This window comes from Lepeophtheirus salmonis, chromosome 7, assembly GCF_016086655.4.
Source record: "Lepeophtheirus salmonis chromosome 7, UVic_Lsal_1.4, whole genome shotgun sequence".
NCBI classification, from domain to species: domain Eukaryota; kingdom Metazoa; phylum Arthropoda; class Copepoda; order Siphonostomatoida; family Caligidae; genus Lepeophtheirus; species Lepeophtheirus salmonis.
The window spans coordinates 37268328-37289094 of record NC_052137.2 but is presented as its reverse complement, the minus strand read 5'-3'; the positions used below and the strand labels follow the sequence as shown (position 1 = coordinate 37289094).

Sequence of the window (20767 nt, the reverse complement as noted above, 5' to 3'; positions counted from 1 at the left end):
TCAGAAACCGTCTACATCTAATTTTTTATTAAAAATAAATATAAGTCGGCACAATTTTCTCAAAATATTTGTAAAATAGTATTTTATGGAGCCATTTTTTTTAAAGGATGAAAAACAATTGCCAAAGTAACGTCAGGAAATCCTCACTTTACCTGAACATATTTAATTGTTATTATTTCATAAAATGTATATTATTTTTTTCTGTTTTCTTACAATTTTTGGGGGTCCTTTGAAAAATTTATAAATTCGCAAAGTCCCACTTATAAACACCCCTTCTTTCTTGTACATGTTTTAAAAATAATGGACTTCTAAAATTAGGGATGAAAGATGTAGTTTGACTTTCAAAAACTTCCCATGTGAATAACTTCGTTCCTCCCGTTGAATGTATTTTGTTAAAAACTGATTTTCCTAGAGATAATATTAAGACTTTGAGAAATCGAACTTGGCCGAGATCAAACATGGTGAGTCCGGAATTTTTGGGAGGTTGAGAACAATAAACAAGTTTTTATATTTATTTAGGGGAAACTACATATGATAATGGATGAGTTGACCGACATAATCACCTACTCATATAATTACTCCTTGTAATAGAGATGCTCTTCAAAAGAGTGAACATTTGTAATAATATGCATTTTATTGCATAACTAGTCAAGACCACAGCTATAGGATAAGGTATTTTATTTCATACATTTAAGCTCATATTCTACAATATTTTATTTTATTCATCCTTAATTGAACGCCTACATCCTTGATAATAGTATTCCTTGACTAAGCCCATTGAATTAATTTCATAATTAACAGTGAGATGTAGATTAATCTCAGAGAGGAGACAAAATTATGAACATGAGTAATAGCGTCATCAAATATTGTTTTTCCTTCTTTGATATCCGAGTTGCTTTGATCTTGAAACAGAGATCATTAATTTGAGCAGGGCGTTATCTCACTAACAATAAAATGTAGAGAGTATTTTGTTGTCAGCTGTCGATTTTTTGCCTTTTTAGTCTCTAATCAGTGAATTAAATGAATTAGAATTGTCTCTTGTTAAGCTGTCAACCATACCTAACAATGATTGAATAATAGCTTTTTACTTGGGAAGAATTGGGTAACACAAATTAATTTTGTGCCTTTGTCTGTTTCTTTTCCGAGCAAGGACTGTGAGATACAATAAAGTGACATTTAAGAGGTCACAACCATGAATTGAAACAATTTGAGAACTAAGTCACTACTAGTGTTGAGACTCGGCCAGGGACCGAATTTTTGACCTGCTCAGTTTTAATGGATTTTTTTCTAGATCGACATTTTATTTCCCTACAAAAAAATCGTCACTATTATTTTGTGGGTTCGATACCACGATACCGATCCAGACCGTACCAGTTCGGTCTTGCCAAAAATATAACAGTTTCAGTCTGGGAAAAGTTTTTTATAGCGAAATCCCACACTAATGACTACCTCTGACATTAATAGTCAAAAATAGAGCTCACTCATGCAAATCAAAACAAAACTAAATTTTGTTTCATGGCTAAATGACGTACTAAATGAACTTGGTCATCAACTCCTGTCCATTGTCCAAAGGATGTCTATTAAACAAAGGAGTAATAGGACAGATCAAGTTTCTTTACCCATTTAAAGAAAAAAAAATCAAAGTAATTCGCGTAGAGATACTCAAACAAAAAATATTTATAAGCATTTCTTTTGATATATTATACATACAAATTGTTCCTACGATGCATAGAGCACCAAGTCGTTTCAACAATTTGTATTTAAGAAACATAGTATTAAATTTCCTCTCCCCCTAACAAATTAGTCATGGAATGAACTCATTCCTACAAATTGAGTGTCTCTTTGTGTATACAATTTCTTCATTCACATACTACATACACACATGGATATTCACAAGGCATTTGGGTGGAGAGGAAAGAGATTAACATACATACAAAAAGTTCCAAGATGGTGTTATCTGATGAACGATCATAAGTCACATTAGCTTAGATCTCTTTTATTTTTTTGTGTATGTACCTTGAAAACAACAATACAAAACAAAATGGGGCGAAGTTTGCGATGAGAATCACATGTATTATCATATTCCTTAGGTATATTGTCTAGAGGCCTCAGAGGAGATAAAAGATCTGATAGAATTGTGTTTTTTTCGGATAAAATGAAATGAAACTTGTTAAAAACTACTCTATTGGTCATTTATTTGTCAATAAATCTACATCTATCAGAGATTGAAAATGCATATTCAATACATGTTTTTCCTAAAAATCCATGTAAGATAATTTGGTCCAAACGTAGACATATTTTCTAGGTCTGTATATATGTATAGACCATTTTTTCGGTCTCAATCTATGAGCGATTTTCTCATCCTTCCTGATTTATGAGTTTTCCAAATATGATATGATTGTTTCAACACATTTAATATCATATGGCGTTCACTATTTTAAAAGAAAAATTATGCCATCAACAATTCATTGATAGAATTGGTATACACTAATGTAGTATCGGTCTTTATTAATTCAGGACTGCTGTCCAGTCTTAGAACCGGTCATATCGGTTGTTAAGACTACCGGTCTTTGTGATAGGTCCTTAGAATCAGTGAATCCTTGAGACTGGTCCTTAACTGTTGGTCCTTGGAATTTTCCCTAAATATGTCCATAGTTTATTAAGCCAAATAAGATCTACGATGTATTAATTATTAAGAACATTTTAAATATCTTGCCAATAATGCTTTCAATATAATTTATTATATTTCGCTTAATTATATAATCTATTTTATTATATAGCAGAATAATTATAAAAATAAGGAAAAACCCTCAAGGGATCAATTGTACCTTCTTGAAGGACCGACAAATAGGAATGTACTTCGGTCCTAAATAAATACCGATACAATACCAGTCTGGAACGAATATTAAATGAGATTGGTTATTTTTGTAAGACCGATCCAAACCAAATGTTTCTTTGAGACTAGTCCAGACCAAACTTCATTTGAGGATCGAGTTAGTTCGGTCTATAAAAATCATAACATTCTAAGACCGGTCTAAGTTTTCAGATCGAAACACATCACAAGTAGATACATACTTAATGTTTAATTTAATGGCTAACTAACTTTGTCTGACTATTTTCAAATCCAAACATTGCATTTATTAACTATAATAATTAATATCAAATTGTGACACCATACCTTCATTCTTTCAAAAATAACTCTATCTTTTCTAAAAATTTAACAAGATTTTATTCAATTTTTTATATTATTGACCCACCTCCTAAAACCCCTCGAGCAATACGAAACAATTCTGAACAAATATCAATAAAATGTCACATTAATAATTACTTCTATACTCTATCCAAAAGTACGTTAGATCCAATAGTTCATTGACATATCTCAATCAATTATGGACTTTTTACTCAACAGTTATCGAATATATTGAGATACTCATGAATATGAGCAATTATTTAAATATTAACGAAGCGGTACTTAAACTTTTTACCTCCATTACCTAATTTCATAATCTCAAAAGAGCCATTCACCTTCTCTTTTTCTAGACCTTTTAGCTTTCAAATTTAATGATATCTTCTTTTGAAAAATTAGAAACAATTTTTCATTATTTTTAATAAGTAATTTTTAATAGATGATATACAGCACAGGGCCAACAGGAAAGATGAATGTGCTTTCCTTTTTTAAATATGAATAAAATTTTGAATTTTCGTAATTTAAAAAAAAAAAAAAAAAAAATATGTTCATGTTTTATGTTCATTTTTTTGAAATGAACTTTTTTTAAAAAACATTTATTAATTTATGAAAAATTTATTATTAGCAGAGTCTTTATTTTTTATAATGCAGTGCTGGACCGAGGCAATGCCACTAAGATACCCCTTAAAACTCACCTTGGTTCTAGAGCTTTTATTTAATTATGATGACTATATTTAGCTCAGACATGGTCTTTTCAATAAAATGACAGAATTTTTATAATTTTATTAGTGCAATCAAAGGATTACTCCGAGGGATTTTTGTAGAGTAAAATTGTAATTTATATCTATTTCTCAGATAAACCTTTTTTAATTTTTATGTTTACTAATAATAAATGTATACAAGCTAGTATGAGGATGCCCGTTCCACGGAGGCAAAGGGGATGAAAATCAAAAGTGTGATGTGATCTCAATAAACTAACCTACTCCTAAGTTGCCTAAAGTGAAGATTGCTTAATACATGCACCAACTACAAAACAACTTTAAATTACTTTACCTCCAAATTAGTTAGTATCCAGCGTAATATTCAATGCTTTAATAAAATGCTTATGGGCCATAGGTACTTTAAAATATTATAAAAGTAATATGTCAAATTAGTTATACAGTGTCACTATTTGGCTTTATTGAACAGATTAAATAAGTGTGCATTTGAATTGAAGCAATCTTAGACAAATTAACTGGTTAATGCAATCTCTCCTTCATGTTACTACCTGAAGAGATTGAATTCTCATAAGTGTTCATCCAAGACGAATTCACTGGCTAATGGAATCTCCCCTTCCCTTCTAATTTTTAATAGTGGAATGAAGAATAAAAACTGTTGCTAGGCAGAAAAAACGGAGGAGGAGAAAAATTCAAAAATTTATTTATGTATATATAAGATTATTTGTTCAATTTATAAGAAAATAAGTGCTTACATCAATTTATTTGTAATATTTACATTATTTCCCAAAATGCATGGTTGGAGCATCAGCCAATGGAAATAAAATGAATACATGCTCATTTTTTATATTTTAAAAGAGGTAATACATACACTTAATCAATGAAAAATAAAATAAACCTACATATGAAGCCGATCAACATAAAAACAAGCTAGAATATTTCTTCTCAATTTATTCTTCTTTTATTTTGACACTCAATTTTGGCTACCTCAAGGGCAAGGGTGCGTCGCAAATTACCCTTATAGTAGCCAAACCGGATCGTTTGGTTTGTACAATAAAGTTTATATATCATGGATATACCTATACATTAGGGGTGTGACGATACACTAAAACAACGGTTCGGTTCTATACGTAGTACATCTTCACGGTATACGGTTCGGTATGTCATTTTTTAAAATATAATTAATGTAGTTTTCAAGTGTTTTTTTAATATTTTATTCTTTAATAATTTATTTTCTGTACAAATAAACTTAACTTGATATAAAATGTACACGGGCTATATAATACTAGTATTAACAAATGTATATTTTTTTGGCAAAAAAATGAGCTTGTCTACATTTTCCGGTAATAAACATGACCAATTAGTAGTCACAATATCGCCAGCTGTCCAAAAATTATTTTGCTTGATGCAGATGTATCTGTAGTTGTGAGGTATTGGCAAGCTAACTTAGTAACATTGCAAAATTTATGGAAACTATCCCACAACATACCTCTGGTTTTCCTCAACTGGGTTGTTTTTTATCAATTTGAAAGTCATTATCTCTTTTTGTATAAACAAATACAGGGTAGGGCAGCAAAACGGGGACTCGAGGGATGGATTTAGAAATACATCAATAATTTTATTTCTTCAATAACCGGCAAAACAATAATGTTAACAAAACATGAAGACAAGGTTCTGACAAACTCTTCTGAGAAATTTTCCCATGCAGCTTCTATCGAGAACTTTAGTGAGTTCACATTTGGGTGAGAGGTCCTGTTGGATTCCCTCTCCAAAGTCCCACTTATAGAAAAGTAAAGTGGGTTCAAATCTGGTCAGGAATTGGGACATATCTTTTTCGATCAGAATCGAGCTTTGTTATCTGCATAGAACTTTTGAAACTTTGCACACGTGTGAGAAACAGTACCGTCTTGAGTTCACACATAGTTAACTTCCGGTTAGTTGGTATTAAGCCATGGGAAGATAGTGTACCTAAGCACCTTCTATTAGACCTCATTGCCGATTTTCTGTCCAGTCTTGAAAAAGAACGAAGGCATCTTATTTTCATCAGAGTCCACAACGCCGAGGATCAGTGTTTGGGCCGGATATTCGGTGTAGTAAGCCCCTTGGACCTCTTCTTTTGTTTCCGCAAGCCAGCAGTTGTTCCGGCGGTTGTGGAATTGGTCAACTGGGAAAATCTTCTTGTCCGAGAAAATTTTCAGAGTTGACCCATTGCCTTGATCCATGTGATGATTTTATTGCACATCTCGAGCCTCCTGGCTTTCATGCCCTCTGTCAGAAGTTGACATGGTGTCCTTGTGAAAGAAACTAATCCCAAATTGTGCTTTATAGCTCTCCTGATGGTCGTAAGAGCCGCAAATAAGTCGTTGGCGAGGCAATTCATCGACTTAGTGAGATCCTCCTCCTTTGTATTCTTCTCTAAACTTAACAAAAACTTACTATCCCACTTTAAATTATGCTCTCGACTTCTTGACATCCTGAAGAAGTATTTGTCATTTTTTTTTCGTTTTCCCAACATAAAAATTAGGATCCTAGAACACTTAAAAATGTCTGTAATGTTCATCACATCAACTCCAGTATCCAGGAGATCTAAGCTTTTCAGCCTTTTTGCTTGATATTTGCACATGATGATGAAATGACTAAATGATCATTTTAGTTTGTTTATGTAAAAAGGACGGCAGAAATGTAATAGCTAAAAATTATTTCTAAACATTTTCATAGTAATGAGAAAATAAACATTAAGCAACAGTCCACGCATTGCTGCCCTACGCTGTACATAAATTATTTCTTACATAATAGGATGCTTATAAATTAAAATCTTATCTTGCTACCTAAATCTATTAATTAAAAAAAAAATAACCATAGTTACATAACATCAAAATATTTAATATGTGATAATATATTTACATACCGTTGTACTGCACCGAATCGAAACGCGGTACAACCCTGTATAGTACAAGTCCTACTTTACATAAGTATTTTATTAAACTAAAAGATAATACAGTTTAATAAAAAAGTTATTATGTACTAACTAGTACATGTAACAATTGAAGTAGACTCTCCTTATGATCATTTAGCACACCACTGCACCTTATAAAAAAGTTAAAAAACAGCCTTTAAATTCTTTGTTTTGCTTAAAAATTAATGACTTTAATCACTGATATAAAAGACATTCACTATGGATAAATGCATCAAAAATAGAATTTGCTCACATTGATATATTTGTGATTCTAGGCATTTACAGGAATATAATTTTACATTAACGATATAATAACTCAAGCTAAAATAATGTGTTTGTGCTTATATAATATGTACCTATGTACTATATTGTTGAAAAGATACTTTTTATGACTACTCCCCCCCCCCTTTCTCCGTCACAAAATTAACACATTTACAAACGTCAAATTCAATTATCCTTAGTTTGCAAGTCGAAATAACATTTGAGTGTGTCCTTGAATGAAGCAGAGAGAATACAAATAATTATCTTATTGTTGTCTGTTTAAATATACATATATATAAACTAACAGTATAGAGTGATAATTTAAAACAGCAGTTAGTTCCATTCTTCATTCATAGACTACAGGGTGAACCATTAGTATTAAAAAGTCTGTTTTGATGCATGAAAGCCTTTGAGGAGTTTCAATATTATTGCATCCTTTTGAAGGAAAAAAAAAATAATAATTGGATTGAGCTACTAAAACTTGCAATTTTGTTTGTTGTAACCTTTTTTTCTTGCCTCTACTGAGAAAATTAACAAATGTGGTGCATCAATATAAAAAAAATCTTGAAGAAAATCAAGAAAATGAAAAATCTCAATTTTACACAGGACAATTTATCGGAGACATGTTTGAGTCACATATACTTTTTGTACTCAAATTTATGTGCTGATTTAAGATAGTCAATGATATTAGCTTTAGTTTAGAACCTTTACTTGAATTAAAATACTTATATTCGCTTCGATATTGTCATGCAAATAAATTATATATATTTTGCTTACTTTAAGGGCAATTTGTGGCCCATTCAAAGAAATTAATTTGTTGATAGAAATTGAGCCTAATTCGTCACAGAATACAAATGTAATCCACACTCAATTTTTCGAAAAATAATTTGAACATGTTCTAGTGCAGGGGTCGGCAACCTATGGCACGTGCAATTTAGAACATATTCCCGTAGTTTGTGTGTGTTTTTACCATTATTGTTGATAGTGGCACACTCATTGATTATAAATGTTAAAGTTGGCACTCCATGTCCCAAGGATTGCCTACCCCTGCGTTAGTGTTAACGGGTTAAATTGGAGAAAAATTGACAAAAATGATGAGGTCATTGGCGGAGTTGAAAGCACAACAATTAAAATTCAAAAGTCATAAGGACCTTAAAATAACAAAAAAAAAAACCATCCGGATTAAAGATACAAAGAGACATACAAAATGTGCTAAACTCCAAGCATCCATTGGTGTTCATAAATCATACAAAACTGTAGAAAATAGATTGGAGGTCGTCATTGTCGCAAAGGATGGACATTGCGATATAACGCCACATGTTAGCAAACACGATCTAAAAATACTTTTCTTGATTAATCTTCTTTTTTGTCTAATCACAACTATTAGCGTTTCGTATTTAGTTTGATAAGTGTTATGATATATATGACCCAATTTTATCAAAATTGTACACCTTTTGATGATTCTAATAATATATACATATGCACATATTTAAATAAGGAGCAACGGAGGTAAACTACTCATACATTTCCTATAGACAAAACACTGATCTACTTGATTGTAACGGCATTGAACATACATAATAAATGCAAATTATCAACTGATTGAAGTACTGAGGGAATAGTGATAAATTATATCCTGAGTAAAGACAATGCATACCTTAATGAAGATGGATCATCTCAATAAGGCTTGCCAATATTGTTAGACTTGTTTAAGAGGTAGTTCGTGTATACTAGGGAGAGGATACAAAGGAAGCAGAAATAAAGTCATATTGACTTTAAATATTATATCCAAAATAGTACAATGGTATTAAAATGGCATTTTGTATGAAAGGGAACTATGATTGATAACCTTCAAATCTCGAATTAAAAGGAATTCAAAGCTATTTGGTGGGTAAAGATTAGACCCAACATTATGCATCTCTATTTTTGCACTAGGCAAGACATTTTAAATCTCTGTCTCTTCAGCCTCATGAATACATATACATTATAAATAACATGTGATACTTTTAACATTTTAAAATAAATAAACAAAGTTCGTTAGCACTTGAAAAATGTTATAAAGGAGCACAAAACAACACATAAATATATATGTATATAAAAGCTGACATCTTTGTAGGGCATACATTGCATTCAGCAACTCCCCAAGGAAAAACAACTTTACCTACTAGATAAAGGACTCAAAAAATAGAAATAAATATGGAAACAATCACAATGGGAACTCATTTTGGAGAAGTTTTCTTTGGGCGGGATACTCAGAAACGCATTTTTAAATTACGGGATCCCGTTTGTGAATAATAAATACAGTGATATGTAAGTCTTTTTTAATATATATTTTAGAAGAAATAATCAATTTTTAGCTAGTTCTACCTCAAGCTTTAAACCAAGTAGCGAAACGAGGACCCACGTGATAAATAACTGAAAATTTATTGCTGCACAGAAACTTTTTTTCTTCGCTAGAGGTACTGTTTAATCATTATTTGGAGATATAATTAGGAGTTATGATGCTATCTAATATATTTTTAGAATATGCTTATTCGCAGTCCAGAAAATGGGCTTAGCTTAACTGAAGAAGATTTTTATAATATGGAGTTTTCTTAAACCAATAATTTGTTTATTCTAGTTCAAAGATTATGATGTTTATTCTGTGTTATTTTTTCATATATATTTAAAGTAAATATACATATTATAAAATATATAAAAAAACTATGGAGTCCAAGTCAAGTCTCGAGTCCAAGTTCCCACCTCTGACAATAAATGGTCATTTTATATGAAATTATACATATATTATTATAATAAAAATCAATAAATCATAAATGGATAATTGAAAACTCCGGCCTGTTCTCTTTGGTGGGAAATTTAAAAAAGGGGAAAAAACAACAAAAAACAAGTTTAGAGTGTGAGCTAGGCGTGCTTCTTTATTACAACCCAAATAACGTCAGTAGTAAGAAAAATGACAAGTGACGTCATATGAAAAACGACATCTTGCGAAAAAATGTTAAAACGCTGCACCATTGTATCTCCTCAGGCTAACAGTCGCGTTTCGCTACTTGGTTTAAAGTTTAAGTCTTACTTAAAGTGATTGTGAGCCGACATGCATAAATATCACAAATATGTCGTTTCATTCACACAACCTCGATTAAAAGAACAACAACTAGGGAAATTTGTAAAATGTGAGGAGAAAACAAACTCCTGAACAACTACAAAAATCCTTGTTTACCTCAATGCAATATGATATTATATTCATACAATGAATGGGCACAAGTCATTTATGTCTGTTATTCAAAGTTGTTAACACATTGCAGCCTACGTTTTATTATATAGTTCAGGTTAAAATAAAGTATCTCCCCCACAAAGAATTTCCAAAGTTTTTTTAGCACGATATTTCCAGAGATTTCAAGTAATTGCAAATTAAATAACCTACTGCTTTCTCTCATTCTGCATTGTAATTATTTTGCGATTTCCCTATGTATATAAAACTTAATATGAAGGGTTAAATATACATTTTTAATTAAATTCTGAAAATAATTTTCTTTATTTCCACATGAAAAAAAAAACTGGGATTTTTTTTTGGACATACGTTTATGTTTTTGCATTTATTTAACATATAAATTAGGTTTTAAAATACCTACTTTTTATATTTTATACGGATGATTATCATATTTAATGAGCTCTCTGTTTAAATAAAAGCTGATTAATACAAACAAAAATTGCTACTATATGTACATACAATAAACGTAAATCATGAAAAAGAATACTGGGTATAAAAACCCAAATTTGAGCCCATAGTAAGTACTGGTTTTTTTGTGTGTGGGGGGCACTTGCAAGGTCCCGATGCTAACAGGAATTTCAAGTCCGAGTCCTGAATCTTGCAAATCACACACCTGGGTATATATATGTACACACGTATATTGTAATGTGTCTATCAATCTTGATGACCACTACGACAAAAAGAAGAAACAAAACTATCATACTCTGCAAAGTGGTACACATTCAAAAGTAAACTAAAAAACGATCAACAAGTATTTACATATCCCAGTTTCCTCTTAAGAAAAGGATTATATTCAGAAGATCATCCTTTATTAATGACCTCTAGTCACTTAAAATGAATTTCATAGTAGAGAACAATCGTTTGACACTCATTTGTGATGATGAAATTAGCACTAATGTGTACAAAAGGGCATGAACGTCCGAGAAGGTCTTCCACAGATTATGGTAGTCTGTTTTTCTCAGAGTTGATTTCCATTCTCGATATTGATGATTGCAATCTTAAATGTTATTTTTCTTGTGATAGGGTTACCTTCTGACATACATTTTTTTTAAACTCTAATAAGCCATAGAGGTAAGGGTGTCACACTTTCAGTGATACCAACTCCGCCCATACTAACAATAAGTCGAAGTCAGTAAAAAATAATTATACCGAACTAACTATGTAAAAAATGTTTCATTTGCCAAAAATATATGATATAATAGCAAATTTGTTATATAAAGCTAATATGTATTATGATGAAACTTTCAAAATGATTGATTGATTAATTAATTATACATTACCTTTTTTGAAATTAACTGTTTTTTGACAATTGAAATTCCAATAATATATTTGTATATTCAAAATAATGTACAAAAATACAAACATAGACTTATGTAAAAAAACAACAACATTACCTCACAGAAAATATACCAAATTTTGACGCTATGTAATTAATTTATGTAAGATTAAGTGACATAATTCTCTTTCTACATAAATTAAGGGATTGCATAATCCCATATGTCTCATTCACAAAAAGTGATCTTAAAAATGTGAAGGGACGGAGGGCGTGCGCCAAGGAAAATTGAAGTTTAAAATATTTAAAAATCAAGAAGAATTATTTATGTGTATAAACAATATGACATTCAAATCAAGGTTAACATATTATGTAGATTTTATTTGAAGGAATTAAAGAAGCCATTTGACCTGTATCTATTCATCCCATCATGTACATAATATGTTATATGATTAAATACTTTTTGTACTTAAAATGTTGATGGATACAATGAATCGTTAGGTATTTAGACTCCATTGTTTAACCGCCACGTAAAAGTAACTTTAATACCCACAAATAACAAATGGGCTGAAAAGTCCTGGCCAATACACATAAATGGCGTTATTATTTTTTAATTCATCTCATTTTCAGTTAGCACCAAAATTTTAGTCAAAATTTTATGAGAATCTATTCTTCAGTTTGCGAGTTAAATATATAGATACTTATGTTATTTAAAAAACAATGGATCAAAAATAATTTTGTGTTTTCATTTTAAAATACATCTTGATGGGGAAAAATACCGTTTAAGCAAAGCAATGGCTTGAAAAGTGTAATGGGGACTCAGCTTCATAAAGCAAATAAAGAAGAAAAAATAAATTAAATACCAATTTTGATACAAAAAAACGTGTTATATTTATTTAAGTACGGGACTTTTCAACAATTGTAGGGGTTCGGCCTGAAAATCCTTGACTGGTCTGAGAGTATTCTAATTTTAACTAATTTGGTCCAACTTTGTTCTACAAAATTTAGAAAAAAATGACGCTTATTCTTAGAAAAGGAAGTTTAGATCCACCATTTAAGTTTCGAGAAACAGATTAAATTTCGGTAGATCGTTCTAGAAAAAACCAAAACAATTAAGACCAAACTGGTGGGGGGGGTTGTACCAAGTTTTAAAATTAGTTCGTAATCCATGTAGAAAGAAAATTTAGACAGGAGCGGCCGTAGTATTATAAATATAATTTTTTTTTTGAGGGGGAGGATTGTTTGTAATTTTTTTTAAAATTTCAAATATTAAATTGTTTGAAATACAATTTTTAATATTAAATTTTTCTAGTAAAAAGCCAAAAAAATTCCGTAATTTTCCAGCTAACCCTTAGTGGACGCCGCTGATAGAGTTAGTTAGCCAGGTATGCAAAAGACTATTTTATTCCCTTCAAATGTTGACTTTCGTATGCTGAAGGGATAGTATTTAGCCAAAATAGTAATGAATTTTATTGGCCGATATTTTTCCTGCTGATTTTCATACAATATATACTAAAAGACTACATACACAAGCGGCCCGTGATATATCGATAATTTGCTTTCGGTATAAGGTGATTTCAGACTGTAAACCGAAATTTAACTATTTTCAAATTGTGGATCAATTTTTACCGTCTCAATCTATGGACTGATTTTCTCCCATATCCTTATGTATGTTGTACAAAAAATTAAATTTCATATGACAATATTGTGCAAATTAGTTGGATCTACTAAAAATTATAACGGTCTTAGACCGGTATGGAATTTTTGGACCGAAACTCAACGCTAGTAGTTAGTTTCATTCTTGTTTTAAAAGGAAATGTTTGCATCTGATGTAAGTTTTTACCTCATTTGAACTCGTTCAGCAGGAATAAATTAAGAGTACGGAAGATTTGACCAATAATTTGAGCATGCCCGAAAACACATATTTTCTTAAAATAGTCTTTCTCGTTTTAGGCTCAAAATTTTTCTCCTCCTGCACAAATATTTTTTCACCTAGAAACAGTCAAAAACTGACTTGGCAATTTTTGAGCTTTCTTAGGCCATTTTAGTTAAACAAAAATAGGGTAACCTGCAAACTATTGAACACATCTTATATTTTTTAAACAAAGGATTCTCAACCTATTTTCAGTGATGTACCTCTTCTAAAATATTCTTTCAAAATCTCAAGTAACCCCAGGTGTACCTCTAAGTACCCAAAGGGGTACGAATACACCCATTTGATAACCACTGCTTTAAATGATCAAGCAAATAAGGTTCACAATATTACATACTGATAAACCAATGTACTAAAAACTATTAAAATGTAAATTTTTTTACTCATAAGATCATATTTGGGACGGTACCGGAAACCAAAAAATAGAGCATTGTGACCCAAAAATATTTTATTTTTTTCAAACTAAAATGGCTTGTACCATGCAAAAAATGTTTGGAATGGCCGTAAACTTTGACAAATTTAGTACTTTGATTGTGCCCAGCTGAAAATGGATTTGTGTAGGAGGATAAAAATATTACCTAATCACAGGATGCAGCGTTTCACAAACTTTTTTCGCTCAAGACACCTTTCAAAAGTGCATAAAATCTCAAGGCAGTCAGTCCATTGTAAAATATTATCAAAAATGACACTCCATTGACTAGATAAAAATGTCTTGTTTATTTATATGAAACAGTAATGAACACAGAATAACAACTTTAACCCATAAAACGAAGGTTCACAAAGTACTTCAGAAACTGGTTTAGCTACCTAAGGGATACAAATACGCAAGAACCCAACAATAAGACCAAGAGAACTCAAATAAATTGCATGAAGGGTGCTGTCGATCATGTCCAGTTCTTGTGGGCTTTTCATGGTGATGTTGCCCGTTCCTTTCTCTTTGTGAATGCAAATGTATTTTCGCGGTTAAATTATAAAACAATATGATGATATTCACAGTGGGAACTTGAGACAGATTTTAAGGTTAATTTTATATATTTATTTATCTAAAGTAAATTTAAAATATATCCTCTGATATGTAAAAAAAATGTATTTATGTATTCAAATGTATTTATAAATGAAATGTCGGATTTATTTTGATTTAAAAAAAGAAAAGAATATGTCAAAATATTTATTTTTTGACGGCACCCCTGACAAGGTCTAGGAGTAGCACAGTGCGCATGAGCACCCACTTTGAGAAATGAGAATACTCATTTGCAAAATACATATATGGAACTCAGTTAAAATACTTTATTTTTTGAGGGTTTTTCCCCTTTTCTCTTTGATTATTCAATATCTACCTTAGTGATATCTCTTTTAAAAAATATTTGGTAGTCCGTTAATTAACCTTCAATGAGTCGTCCGTTACATACCTACATACTTATATAAAAATAAATCAAGTTTATTTTTTAAATATGTATAATTAAAAAAAATATATTTCCTTACATAAATATACGCACCCATATACATGTTTACATACATATGATCAAATTTGGACATTAAAAACCTAGGTGGTCATTTATCGAATTCTCGGATATGTATGCATCCATAAGATCTCCAGTCGCTACATATATTATATGTATGCATATAAATAAATTATTAGGGTTTCTTCATCTGAAGAATCATCAAATCTATTATGATGTTCTACATAAATAGTTGTAGATTGCCTCACGAGAAAGGACGCTAAAAATAGCTGACCACCCAGTATTTCCTTATATGTGAGTACTTCCTCATGAAATGAATGAAGTACAATTCGTGTAAAAGTTGCTGTAAAAGACCGTGTGGATTTCACGGTAGAGAAAGAAATATAGATGTGGCAAGGTAAGACTGTTCCATTGCCTTCAGCTTATATGCTTATAATATTTATCCCCTAATTTAAAAAAATAATTACATAATGAACTTCTGTAATGTTAATTTCTACATGGTATTTTATGGATACCGTTTAATAATATTAAATTGCAATATTTTATTAAAGGGTAGCTATACATTTGTATTTCTATATGATAGCCAAAATTTATTTATAAGATGCCCAAATATATATTTATATATACGACAAGGAATCAACAAGAGAATGTATTTCTGTCCTTTTGGCAACGGATCATAAATAGAGTATAATTTATTACTTCGTGTATTTATCAAAATTATACGTTATGAAATACCCATAATGTATCAAGTTGGACGAGAAAATCGACAGCTAACAACGAAATACAAAGGTTTCTTTGAGGTAACGCCGTGAGTATCTACTAGCAGACCAAACACAGCAGCTGTATGAAATTTCTTAATCTCCGAATATTTATTTATTTTCTGCCTGACTAAGCAAAGTGGCCAAGTAGAAATTATTGTCAGCCGTACACTATTATTAACTTAATATATATGAGTCTCAAAAAGTGGGAGGAGGGGACACACTTACCCTTGGCCCTGATGGTTTCTGCACCAACAATCAATAGCTATTCCCAGAAAATTTCCAAAAAAAGATATTTGGAAAAAAGTCAAAATTTCACAGCTTTTCACAAAAAAATTCGTAGCTATTCATAAAAATTTTTTTTTTATTGAAAAAAGCTCATAAATGAAATTTCAAATATTAAACTTTTTCAAAAAATACTTATTTAATTTTTGGATTTTAAACTTAGTTATCCTCTAAAAAATAATTTAAAAAAAAAATGTTTATATTTTTTTTTAAAAATAATTTCTAAAATTCGTAGCAATTCACAAAAATTAATTTTTGGAAAAAAAGTAAAAAAATTATATTACAAATATTACATTTGAGAGAAAAGTTTTCAAAAAGCCCATAGATATGAAAAAAATATTAAACAAAAAAATTTTCGGAATTTTTTTTCAAAAATCCATATCCATTCCCAGAAAATTCATTTTTTTTAATAATAATATTTTTATGAAATTTGGAATAAGGGAATAGGGGAGCTCCAGGCCTCCCTCTGCGGACGCCCTTGGCAATCATTGACTTATTCCTCCCCTTTATTGATCCACATATAACATAGGGGGTGCCGTTGTAGTTTTAGTAAATTAATAATATTAATTTACTTCAAATTGTCAATGAACTATTAGCTTTTACGTGTATATGTAGTGTAAATAAGTATGGGGGTTTCTCCTTTTCTTGATTTTCGTTCAATATTGTTTTTATCTTAACGTACCACATATATATTTTAGTAATCAGAGTTAAATTTCATGCCTTGAATGTATACACGTATACTATATTTTCATGTAGACTGAACACAACCTTATGTTGATATTAAAATGGACCAACTAAATGGTGGATGGAGAGACCAAACTACCACAGCACGGATTAATCCCTAATTGACATCATTTAAAAAAGGAAGACAGAAACGGGTTTGAAGTAGATAAATCTTTTATGACGAACCCTCATGGAATTTCAACTGCTAATAATTTTTATTATTATAAAAATAGATAATAACAGCATTTCTTTCTTATAAATAGGTAAGTACTGTCTATGAACAAAGTAGGATTTCAAAGTCTGATAATAATGCTTTGTGTGTCAATGTGCACCACCACGTATTTTGTTTTTCATTGAAAACACTTTCTAAATGAAGGTAAATGCCCCCTTGAGGGGGAAAAATGAAATGTTGAGATAAAAATATATATTTTTTTCTTTTTTAAAACCATTATTTTTGATGATGTTTGTTTAAAAAAAAAAAAAAACTCTCAGCGTAAATGAGACCGAAAAGGGATTGATGGTCATAGCTGTATACAATACTTAAGCGGCACATTCGTTTCTTGCAAACAGCATAAGTAGGAGTGTGAATATTTTCTAAATTGCGGTGAGCGTAGATTTAAAAAAAATAAGTATCAGTGGGTAGGATATTTATGCTTTTATTAATTAGTAGCAGTAATACACCTCATAGCCTGGAGTAATTAGGGATCGGCTAGAATAAAAATTTTGCTTTCATAATATAAAAGATAAAAATATAGAAATAAAATATATCTTCAGTGGTACTCTCTGTTTTTAGTGAGTACACTCACACGTAACTACTCCATACCTATAAAAATTCATATGACGTGGACTCTTCTCAAGAATGAAAAAATAACAATAAGAGTTTCATAGGAAAAAATTTAATAATAGGTACTTTAATCTCTAGAGCGCTCACTAAGAAAAAAACCCAGTGATCCTCATTAGATAAATACAAAAGTTCATTCTTATATTTTAATCAAGTCTTAAAATATACTGAAAATGGATCTTAATTATGAGTGATTTACATAAGATAACAATAACAAACCAAAACCGTGCTGAATATTCAATGCTATGCACACCCAATGCCTGCTATATTTCATTGCTACAACTAGATTGTATATTCAGGGCCGTCCAGCCCCCCAAAAAAAAAAAAGCAATTCGAGGAAAAAATATTTTTATGGATTTTTTTCTAAAACAAGGATAAAATTTTTTATAGAATTTTTGTTGGAAAAAAGGTATGTGTCGTTGGATAAAACCCCCCCTGCAAAAAAAAAAAACATCATGCGGAGGCCCTTTATATGATATACATAAAGGATCACTATATAAACTGCACAATGTATACCCGTTCGATTCTATATGTACAAGTTTGCAACAGTTCATTATTACAACTACGTTCTTATTTCTTAGATCAAAATATGTTAAAGATATACATAGAAGGCACTATAGACATTGTTCACTGTGACTGTTTTCCATACATTCAGATAATCATATGTTCATACAGATAACCATTGCATTATTAATATAGATTACTCCCTATAGCTATAAAACAAAGTGGCGAAATGTGTTTTTCGAATTAGAGTTTATGTGGAGTAGATTATTTAGTAGATTCTTTGTCTTATTAGTATATATAATTGTTTATGACACATCAGAGGACTACAAAAAAAAAAAATCTTGCTAAAATAACTACTTTGTATATACAATTATTGATCTTATTGTCTTTGTTTCTCCCATTGGTTTAAATCTTCGTTCCTCCCTATTTTGGAAATTCTAACGTATCAGGGAGCAAGGAGCACTATAGTTCATATTGATCTTTAGGCTTGTAAATCGTAAGCATTTTTGGAAAATTAACATGATGCTCTGAGAAATTAAGGAATGTTTTAGAGGAGAGCAGCTTAGCTATCATGACGTTGCATAAAATCAGCTACAAGCAACCGTGAGAAGAAGGAAATAAATAGGAGCAGCCCCACTCCGTATCATGCAAGGATAAAGACAGGAATTACTCCGATGTCGATCCTCACCCCCCTCTCCAACAACACATCCTCAACGTTACTTTCCGTCATTCATGAGCATATATACTCCTGGTTAGTGTTGTGTCAGTCTTTATTATTCGGTCCAGTTCAGTCTTAGGATTGGTGCTACCCGTAGTCACTGTTCAGGTTGTAACAACAACAAAACTTGCACACTTAAAAATGCTTAGGATTCCCAACCCTGTAAATGAAGTTCCATCAGGCGTAGTTTTTACACTTACCATAGTTATCACAATATTCCCATCCCTAAGCATACGTATAAAATTCAAGCTAAAACCAGGTTTGACATCTATGATGTAGTTAGTTGTAGCATTAAAAGATAACAATTCAAAATACTTATTATCAAATTACGTCATTAAAACATTTAGCCAAAGTACCTATGTATGTATGTATATTGACCAATTATTGAATCCATAGATACTACTTTATGTTAGTAGATGCATTCTTACCTGTAATAATAAAATAATAATTTTTTAAGGTATTGAATAATAATAGTATTAGCAAAAATATTATATAAAAATAACTTAAAAATGTTGGAGACAAAAAATGGGCTCTATGAGTCATATCCCTTTATAAAATAATATAATGGACAGTATCGACTCCTTTATATTGGCCTTTGTATTTTAAAAATAACCAGAAGTAAGTGATGCTGGTTGAAGAAGTACAATTTGTCATATTAGGATACAAAATATAAAAAATAAGTAGTCGAGACGAACAAAAATATTCAAATCAATGTTGACAGGAACAGAAGCTCTACAAAAAAAGGTAGGTGGGTATTAGTGTTGGGTTCTGGTCTAAAATACTAGACCGGTCTGATACGGTTATAACTCTTAGTTTACTGAACTCATTTGGTACTTTCAAGAAGTTCATTCAAGAGGAGTATTATGGAAAAAATCGATCTGGATCCGTCTCATTTAAATTTTGGCCTAGATCGATTCCATAGATGAATTGTTGATGACGTCATATGTGGTTTAAAATTGTGAACAACGACCTACAATAACGTTACATCAAGTTTAATGTATTGCATAAATCATATTTGTACAGCTTAATTTTCAGGATAAGGGGGAAAAATTTGTCCACAGACAGAGACAAAAAAAAAAATCCATCCACGTTTTGAAAACAATTAATTTCGGTCTACGTTCTGGACCGAAATATCGGTCGAAAACGGTCTCAAAGAAACCCCTTAGGACCGAACAGAAAAAAATCGGTCTCTCATTGAGTCTCAACACTAGTAGGCATACGAGGGAGCTGTATGCATGGATAATATGCTTTATTATTAATGGTCCAAAGATACGAATGGGAAAGATGAAGTAGATATGTTATTTATATATAAAAGGACGATGCCCTTCAGGCAAGATTTTTATAAAAATAAGTGGGTATTTTATTTATTTATTTTTATCAAAATAAATAAAAACTAATATGATTTGAGGTCATTATTATTAAGAAAAGCTATGGATATATTGATTGGTGAAAATAAACCTACTTGAAAAATGACTTGACAGGGGTTTCCTTTTAAAGACCCTAAAATGAGAAGATCTCAGTTGGAAAAAGGAAGAGAAAAAAAAAGAAAGAAAAAAGACCAACCACACACATTATCGTGATTTATAGATAGCTTTGAGATCAGGCGTATTTTGAGAAGGAATAAATGGGGTCATTATACATTGTATATAAGGTAATTGAAGAGCAAACAACATGTCCTAATCGTAATGGGCTTACTTTCTATTATACCTAGGTTAAGTCCTAAATATACTAGAAAAATATCTTGTTTTTTTGTCATCTTATATATGTTATAAATGAATTCGTTTGATGAACAATATGTACGTGATGGATCATAGAACTAAGGGCTTAATATTTGTGTTACATAGAATGCATCAAGGTGCATTTGAGGTTAATTATAATCTACAC

At 30.8% G+C, this 20767-nt stretch overlaps 1 protein-coding gene across 6 annotated transcripts in view; it reads right to left on the bottom strand.

Moving 5' to 3' along the window:
• The window catches only part of LOC121122218 (uncharacterized), a 244022-nt gene that overhangs the window by 124778 nt on the left and 98477 nt on the right, over positions 1-20767 (bottom strand). The gene's annotated exons all lie outside the window — the stretch shown is intronic.